We start from the raw sequence: 9832 nt of genomic DNA, 5'->3' as shown, positions 1-9832 counted from the left end.
CTAGCAGCTTCTGTACATTTCACCAGCTGTGTCAAAGAGCCCACAGCATGTGTTAACACTTTACTCCCCAGATAGCTATGATGACAGCGTCAGTCTGTCTCTTTAAGAGTCTGTGTGGAATGTTGTGGTCTGCCCAGGCGTTTGGGGTAGTGCCCTCACCCACACATAAACACAACCCTTAAAAAAGTGACTCAGGCTGATTCTCACTCTTTCTCCTGTTTCACTCCCAAAATTTTTCACTGCAGTCCAGTCTGCTTTGTGGGACCTGTTTTTCTTTTTTTCCTGAGGTTGTTTTATTGGTTTTCTAGTAAAATATATATACATATATATATATATATTTCTAATATGCTATAAATACATGCACCAGTATAAGGAGGACATTCATTTTTGACTTGTGGAATAATTTTTAGACCCAGTACCACAAGTTTTGTAAAATATTATACATTGGAATCCAAAAGTGTTAATTAAATGTAATTAGAAGTAACTTTTGGTTATCACAATTTATTAATTTAAATCATGTTTCCACTTGAGATGGTTCAAATGAAACATTATTATTTGTTTTCTATATATTTTCTTGTTTGTTACCAAGAACAAGCGGAACAAAGTCCTCAGCTGGCCACCTCTAGCTGGAGCCAGAGAGCCCTCAAGTGGTAGGAGATGGTACTACCTATTCTTGTGAATGGGATCAATAGGCAGGCCCTCTTTATTAGATCCAGATTTGACCGTCTGAAGGCACAGATGAATGATTTTCGTAGTCTGGTGAGCAGCCCTCATCGAGTTCAGGCTGTCAGACATGTCTAGGGGGAGGTTAGAAGGGGACTCTGGCCTCAAAGTGAAAGCCTTGAGAATGTGGGACAGGGTAAACCCTAAACCTTAGAGCTCAGCCCAGACCAACGAACAACACTCTTCTTATTTAGCTGGTGGGCCAGACTCAAATGAGAGGTGACAGCATATTCATTTCACTCAGTGTTTTTCTTTAAGGGCTTTTTTAAATGTCTGTGAATGATGAGCGGTCAGTGGATTTATGGTTCAGAGGATGATTTAGGTTTTTTAAATGGTCCTACCTTCCTCCTGCTTTTGCTCTCCCTGATTCCTTTTACCCACTTTCATTGGTTTTTCCAGGCCACATTTTATTTGTGTAGGGATGACCTCCACTCCGCAAGTGCGAGATGATTTAAAATGTAAATTGAGCACCCTGGGTTCTCATGTCGAGTCTGGACTGGCTGGCTGTGCCCACACTTACAAATGAATCTACCTATAATAGGTGGTCTGGAAGACCCATGTGTGCGCTGTTAGGAATACATGGTGAATTGTGGTGTTGTGAAATGAAATTTCATAGACACACCAAATTACACAAGTATACTCTTTGGTTTGTATTTGAGGCATTCTAAAGGATGTTAATAATAAAATGCTGCTTGTCTTGCCACCACATGTCCTTCCAGGCTCGTCCAGTTCTCATCTGTTCTCTACCCCTAAGGGTAAAAATACCAAGACCAAACAGAAATCATCCACAGGACTGGGACATCAGGAGGTTTTGGGGTGACGCCTTTCATTTATAGGTATGCTTTTACCTTCATAAATGCTGGCCTCATAAAAAGGCCACTTTGCTTTCCTTTAATACTTCCTCTTTGCAAATGACCACCTTTCACACAAGTAGGAAGATGTCTGCCCTCTGCTTTCTGTAAAGTTGTCTTAGTAGACCTATGGACCAGCTGTTGATCAATACAGAAAACCATCAGACCACAAGCAGAATTAGTTGTGGAATGTCCACATATAGACCACCATCTCTTGCTATCTTTATGGTGTACTTTTTTCTGAAAAGCTGTTAATTTTACTATAGATGTAACAGGATGTAAAGTTTCCAAAAAAGTTTGTTGTGATTAGTTTTTCAAAAGACTTCGAGGGCCTTCGAGATGTTGTCCAAAAATGAGATGCATCTTTGTGTTTCTTTTTATTGTTTGCTTTTGTCAGCAGTGGTTTTCAATTTGATCCTTTCTCATCTTTTCCTTCTCAATCATGAACTCTGACATTGAGATAATTGAGTCTTTAGAATGTGCACTGGGCTGTTTTGTTATTCTCCTTGGAAGAGTTGTTGATCTGCTTTTGAAGTTATTTTCGTGAACTGCACATTCAAGGGAAGGTTCAGTTCTGTCAATTTTCAATTTGTGAATAATGGCTCTCACTGTGGTTCCCTTTATTCTCAAAGCCTTGGAAGTGGTCTTGTCAACCTTTCTATACCAATAGAGGTTAATGACTCTATCAGTCTTGTTTGTTCTTGATTTTCCTGAAATTCAGGTATAATGTATAATTTTTCAATATTTTTGCCAATTTTATCTTGTGAGACAGTTAAAGTTTAAATGATGCTTTGATTCTACATGTCGGGTAGAAATCCAGCCAATGTGAAGTTAGTGAAACTGAACAGATTTTCAAACAATGTGGTTAAACTCAATTGCTGTTAGTAGTTAATATTTGGATTATTTTTTTGTTGTTGTTTTCCACAAACTCATGCAATGTGACTTTTTTTTCAGGTCAGGGATACATTACTGATAAAATGTTCACAATACCTCATCACAAAAACTCTGTACAATTTATATAAGGCAGTAGCACTTTCAGCCTGTTAAACTTGAAGCTTGTGGTTGTTTGCCATTCCTTGTCTGGGTCATAAGTGCTTGAGAGCATGCATGAAAAGATTTGATATTCTTGCCCTGCCTTCCCTGGTGCCACAGTGTGATTTTCTCCCTCCCTGTGGAGCAAAGAAAAAGGGCTGGAATGAAGTAGGACCAATCTCCATCTCCAGATCATCTCTCAGTAGCCCCTCAACTAAATAAATAACTCATTACAGTTGAGAGCAAGGAGCTTCATTTACTCCAGGCGATGTAATCACACAAGCCTGCAGGTTGCCCACATCATCTCAAATACAAGAGCAATCGATGGAATCCCAGGAGGAGATGTAGTAAATGTTAGCATGCCAGCAAATAGTAACTTGCAGCAGGGTGTTTGTGGGCAAGATTCCAAACTGGCAGAGAACTTTGCATCAGTGCCAGTCAGGATTTCGGCTTCTTTATAAAAGCACACAAGGAGAGTCAGAATACATCAATACTGAAGCGCTAATGTCAAACTGGAAGGAGACACAATCATCTCACAGCTACATTCCTCTCCTAATGCCATTGCCAGATGGTGCAGGATTTTATAAAACAGACAGACAGAGGATTTAAAGTCTCTTTAAGATCTTATTCAACTGTCATAAGAAAACATGACAAGCAAAAGAGAGAGAATGAAAAGGGGATATATTTCAAACAAGAACTCAGTTAGTGTCAAAAGAGACTAAAAGAAACTATGTCCATCTTCACACCTGGAGAATGTGTGTATCCCTCTGGTAATGACTGAACCCCCCAATGTCACTGGAATAAGTTAAAATTAACAAAAGTAATAGTAAGTATAAAGGACCGACCAAAGAAAATTAGACATTGCTTTTGAAATGTGGTTCAACAGAATTATTCTTAAAAATAAACTGAAGAAACAGGCCAGGACAAAAATGATGGTACATGTTAAACTAAGCTGTGTTTTCTAATTAGCGTTACAGGTATGTTCCAGCTTGTAATCAGACAGTCCGGCTATTTATAGGGTGAGAAGTTGTCACTATGCTAATGGCATGGTGTGTACAGCACCAGAGATGGACCTAAAGACAAGCATGTTAAAGGTAAAGGCCATCAGACCACCTCCAAGCAGCTTGATGCTCCTGTGACTACAATCACATTATGCAGATGTTTAAAGCCCATTGGACACTAGCCGACCTTCTCGGCCTTATGAAGAAATTTGATGAGAAATGGAACAGAGGGATAGTATTAATGGCAACCAAACAGTCCAGAATAGTTGCCAAAGAAATTAAAGGTCAACTCAAAGGTCTATCAGGTACATCAGTGCCAGATTGCACCACCGGTCATTATTTGAGCCCAAGTGCACTTCATGGGAGATGACTAACAAGGAAAGCAAAGAATAAAAAAGCAAGGCTGGAATTTGTACCAATGCAAAGTTTGGGATAATTTTGTGACTCTTCTCCCAAAATTGCTGGGAAAATAGTCTTTAGATAGCTGAGATAGAACTGCTGTATTTTGGCAAGGCACATCAGTTCAATGGTCACAGATGTAGAAATGAAGCATATCAAGAAAAGAACACAATCCCTACTGTGAAACATGGAGAAGGCTTAGTTATGTTCTGGGTTTTCTTTGTTGTGTCTGGCAAAGGGTGTCTTGAATCTGTGCATGGTGCAATGATTTTCTTCCTTGGGAACAAGGCATTTGTGAGACGAATAAAATCATGAACTGTTTCAAAAGGCAGGAAGGTCTGACCCAGAAACTTCTGATGTCTGTTAGCAATCTTTGGAGACAACAAAAAGGGTTGCTAGCAATAATGTTTCTCACATTTTGACATATTTGTAAAACCTTCCCGATACAGAAAAGATGAATATTACCAAGTAAAAATGTAGTATGCTGATGAGATTCTACCAAAGAAGACTGAATAGTTTTTTTTTAACCAAAAGATGATCGAACAAGGCATTTTTGTGGGTGAAAAAACGTCTGTAGCCAAGTTAAAGCACATTTTTTCCCCAAACAGAATTGTTTTCTTTGACAGCTGAACTAGACAGGATATTTGTCACATAAGAGGCAGAAAATGCTTAGAATTTTTTTTTCATGGGCCCATTTTTATACTTCAAATGTTGTATTTTTATGTAGGATTTGGGTCAGGAAAAATGAGGTAGTCATGGACAACGGTTGATTTTGTGTCGATGCAGTTTTGACTTAGTTTGGTCAAACGTGAGTCATTGCCCTGTTGAAAGTTTGGTAGAATCAATAAGATTTTTCTTTATCAAGTCTTGGTGTTTCAAAGAGTCCAATATGATTCCCTTGGGTCTCAAAAAAGGACAAATCGGCCCACAGCATTACAGTCACTCCACCATGGTTAAAAGAGGGCAGAGCTGCTATTACACATATTCATCCCTTGTTTCACTCCAGGTCCACCTGGAATGTTTGTTGCCAAATGTTTTGTCATAGTCTCCTTCACCAAAGCACAGTTCCCATTAAGTTCCACGTGACCTTTAACAAGTTTTTTAAGTCTGAGGTGGCAGGGGAGAAAAGGCTTTGTCCAGGCTAATTTCCCAAATATTTGGTTGAAATATAGATAGCTGTTTGCTATGAAGACTTGCTCTTCCTACAATCCTGTTTGTTGGTAAGATAATTAAGGGTTCTTATCCAGTCTATAGGCTAGTGACTAGAATAAATTACCCTCTCATTTGCATTCTATGTATTACCTAGATAAATAAAAGTGTTGCAAGAAACTAATCAGTTTACAATTCTAAACTCTAAATTATATTAAAAAAAAAATCTCTTCAGTTAGATTTACTTTAAAATTATTGCAAGAGGTATCAACAACTGGATAGTTCTAGCATGTATTATAATCTAATGTGTCACTGGTGATTTTGTCAATTCTTAAGATTTAAATTTTCACCCCATAAAATTGTGTTCTAAAATTGCTGGTTTTGAATTTTGGACTTCACACAACAAATGTCATTCTAAATATCATCCTCTTTCAAAACTTTTAAATTTTTAAAACCTATTTAAAATCGTAACCTTTGCTCCGTAGATTTGTTCAAAATTGTGGATTTTGTCACAATCCAGCCAACGAGAAAGTTTGTGGTGTGAGTAAGACTGGCTGTAGCTCAGATACTGTGCCCTTTTTTATTCCTTTGTCATTTCAAGAAGTTTAGTGGTTACAGCTCAAATGTGTTAGAAAACTTCTTCCACAGCATCCTGAGGAAGGCAAACACAGCAGGCACATGAATGCCATTTTTCTGCAAAACGGATGTTGGGATTTCCGTCCATTGTTTCTCGCTGGGAACACCATTATCAGTGTTGTTGTTCCTAATCATTGCATTAGGAAATGGTGCAACAAACAGAAGGTCCAGCCGCTGATGAAAGGCAAATCTTCAAGCTGATGATCCTATCACTGTTAAACATATGTGCAGTTTTACTTTCAAAGATTTTCTTTTGTTCAGTTGGATGTTGCCGATATTATTTCTTCTGAGGCCTAAATAAATATGTTTCTGTAGTCATAACACATATTGTGCTGCATCATTTGGAAGATATAGAAATTTGTATAATTATTAGAGAAGCAAAAAGGCCTATATAATTACAGAACAAATAGTCACTAAAAAAAATAGAAAAATATAAATTTTCTATGTGTCCAAATTTCAAGATAATGCTGACCCAATGCAAATTCACAGGAGAAGCCTATGTTTCACTTTGGTTTGCTTTGTATGAAACAGTGACCTTGATGAGGCAATAAAACATCACGGTTGGGCGGCTTTCCCCACCGTAAATTGCCCCACATCCTTTGGGGGTTGCGGTGGAGGGGAATCTCTTGTTCGAAGATGAGGGGAGCAACTTGTATGAAGGAAATGAAGTTAGTGAAGTGAGCGGGGTCAAATGAGCAGGAAGAGGTAAACTCCACCACATAGGGTCTTGGTTTGTTTGAATGTTCCACACTGTACAAACATTTAAGTATTTTTACATGCCCACTCTTAAATCCACTATTATAAAATGTTGAAATTAAGTGTGCTAATTAACATTATGTGCTTTTCCATTGTTTTAGCCAAAGAGCTCTGATCTGGCACTATTATAATATATTGTTTTTCAGAGCAAGGGCAAGAAATATAGAGTTTTCTTAGTCTTCCAGCATTTGTAATTATTTTTGAATTTGGTATAGTTTGCATACATTTTGGTCTATATTATAAGCTTATGTTGCAACGCTCAGTGCCCAGGGCAGCACTCTGTCAATGATGACACAAATGTTATTTGAATCTTCGTATTTGGAGATAAATTAATGGGTTCTTTCGGAACCCCCATCCCTTTTAAAAATCTAGTATGTTTATAGATATGGAGAAATAAAACCATTTCTTTCAATGTCTGCCATGAAGTTATGATTACCAAAATTATTGCTGTACTCAAATATTAGGAGATATCTTTTATTATGTTTTTCTTTCTTTTTTTTAATTCAGAAGTTTAAATGCACTAAGCTTACTGTGACTTAAAAGGAACTGGAAAAGCTCAGCTGATAATTGCATAGCTTTGTAATGCAGTGACACCCTACTGAGGTTAATTCACAAAATTTGAGTAAAACTGAGGCACTCAAACAAGATCTCAAACACATTTCAGTTGGACAGTACAGGATGTACGTCACCTCAAAAATGTGTGTATGTATTCTAATGTGTGTATCAACCCTAGAACAACAGCAAAAGACCTGCTGAAGAGGCTGGTAGGAGAGTGTCATTATCCATTGGGAAATTATTTCTTCATTGACATTTGCTGAAAAAAAGCTCAAACAGGAAGAACTTAAAAGAAATACAAAAAGCAAGATTACAGCATTAAAATACACAGGGGTAAGTCAAGGCATGCTTATTTGTATAGCACATTTCAGCAACAAGGCAGGTCAAAGTGCTTCACGTGATAAAAACATAACACTGTAATCAGTTGTGTTGGGAACAGCAAACAATCAACAAACGTTACATTTTGTCAATACCATAATCAAAATCAATGAGAGTAAGCATTTTAAAATATTAAAGATACATCTTATTTATCTGAGACATGCCCTGTATCCTGAAGAAACTAAAACTGAAGTGTTTGACCATAAAAACTATTTCTGCATTTGGAGGAAAGAAAAGGGGAAGTTTGTACGCCAGCTTGTAGCAGCATCATGTTGTGGGTGTATATTGATTCAGACAAGACTGGTGGACTTCACAAAACAGATCCTGTCATATGGGAAGGACACTACGCAAATATATGAAAGCATCAGAAAGTTAACACTTGGACAAAGAAAGTAAAAAAGTATCAAAAGTTTAGATGGACGATTGTGCAAAGATGCAAACAAATTAGTTATAAAGCAACATGTCTTCTTTCTAAAAGTCTGATGTAGTCCACTTTTAAAGACGAGGAAGAGGTTGAATACCAAGCGCACAATTCATGTACATCCCCCTAAGATGAGCAACGTTTTTCCATCTTTCTCCAGGTTTTCAGTTTAGATGGACTGTTTGTGTGCTTTTACAGCTGGATGGCTTTCCAGGTTCTCTTGCCACATTGTTTCCCCTCAGTGCACTACACCTCGCATGTTTATTGTTCTTCCGACCAAAAGTAAAGCTGTTTAAAACCAAACTGTTGCGTTCTTATCGTACGTAAAGACTTTACAAATTAGATTTATGAGACTCTTTCTCCCCCTCTTGCCTTCTCTCTTATTTCATGGTTCAGTTGCCTCACACTGCAGGCAAAGGGGAGGTTTTCTCTTGCTGCTTATTGGCCGCGGCTCTCTCATTTCAGGAGCATTTCCATGCCTGCACCCGGCGCTCTTTCAGACACCGTCAAAAAATAACTCACTGTCATCATCAGTGGAAAACACCTTCGACTCTTGACGGGACTAATTATTTCAAATAGCCAGAGGAGTGGTTTTTCCTGGTGGAGGGATATCGACAAAAAAGAGAGAGAGAGATTGACCGCAGTAACGACAGGTGAGTGGCAAGTTTTTAAGCTGTTCTGGGTAAACGCGCGTGCTGGCAGACAATAAATCATTTCCGCGTGTTTGTTTTCATTGAAACATGGTCACGCGCTCGATAGTTGGCTGTATCTCTAATTTTTAATTTTGTTTTATTTTATCCTATTTTAAGTAGCGAGACGATGTTTCTTAAGTGCGAAGGTGACGTGAAACTGCATTTGCCTTAACGTTTCAACTTCATCACATCAGACTTGTTCAGCTTATTCCGTTTTTTTCCCCCCAGTTTTAAAGTTATTGTTTGACTATTGAGACTTTTTCTTCTTCAAAGTCTTATCATGGTGGAGATATAAAGAGGGGGACAACAGAATACGTAATAGCTGAAAACCAGTTGACTCTAGTTTATGATGGATAACTGCAAGGTAAAGATGCTTAAAATGTAACACTAGAGGGTTCCCCGGCCCACGGGGCTGTCTCGGAGGAAGGTTCACGCCGTTATTCACCAGTCCTCCTCTAATTGGCTGCAGATGCGGTGTCCTGTAGGGTCTTTTTTTTATCGGCTGGAAATCGGATGCTTTTTTTTTTTTTTTTTTTTTTTTTTTTTTGCGTCTGCACAAATATAAAGAAGAAAACAATACCTAAATTCATATTTTAAAAGATTACAAAACGTTTAAATCACCCGTTGATAATTCTAAACTTAATGCACAGTTCTAAATTAAGGTTCGTAAAAGCATGCATGACTGCACAGGGCAGAGATGTTCCACGGGGATTATTAAGAGATGGCCTGCCATTGTAGACATTCGCATAACCTCATTTGCTTCATCACCCATATGTATATAAGAGGCGCTTGTGATGGCTCTGCGCTGCTGATAATTGCAGAGGTATAAGGAAGGACTAAAAAACACCGTCCCCTCAGTGCCCTTTCACCCGAGACTTTGTAAGCTGCACTTATTAAAGCGAAAAGTGTTTCAATATGTGGTAAGCTTTAGGGGGAAAACGTGATGGGGGTTGGGATGGGGGCCCTAGTTTTTTTTTTTTTTTTTTTTTTTTTTTTTTGTTGCTCAGTTTCTATTGGCTAGAATTGAAGTAAGTAATTTATCCATGTTAGCTCCAGGTCACTGTTGTAATTTCCATCTATTGGCGCTATTAAGTAGGGAGGGTAGTAATTAAAACCTGCTCCATATCTAATAGCTCATACCAGAGTTTAGGGGAAAAACGGGCTTTGTGAATGAATCTAGGTTGGAATTGACGTGCAGATTTGAGGGAGGGTGTACATGGGGTAAATTTTACTTTTAAT

The 9832-nt window shown here is 38.2% G+C and overlaps 1 protein-coding gene across 3 annotated transcripts in view; it reads left to right on the top strand.

The window, feature by feature from the left end:
• The first annotated feature begins 8349 nt into the window (after window positions 1-8349).
• The window catches only part of fli1 (Fli-1 proto-oncogene, ETS transcription factor), a 36729-nt gene continuing 35246 nt past the window's right edge, over window positions 8350-9832 (top strand). Inside the window, exon 1 of one of the 3 annotated variants that reach the window (XM_028045675.1) lies at window positions 8350-8554. The gene's annotated coding sequence lies outside the window, so the exon portion shown is untranslated. The remainder of the gene's footprint in view (window positions 8555-9832) is intronic. The other 2 variants (XM_028045673.1, XM_028045676.1) reach the window with 2 other exon arrangements.

Source organism: Xiphophorus couchianus, chromosome 18, assembly GCF_001444195.1.
Source record: "Xiphophorus couchianus chromosome 18, X_couchianus-1.0, whole genome shotgun sequence".
In the NCBI taxonomy this organism is placed as follows: Eukaryota; Metazoa; Chordata; class Actinopteri; order Cyprinodontiformes; family Poeciliidae; genus Xiphophorus; species Xiphophorus couchianus.
The sequence above is the reverse complement of the archived record's forward strand: the minus strand, read 5'-3'. Positions and strand labels throughout refer to the sequence as shown.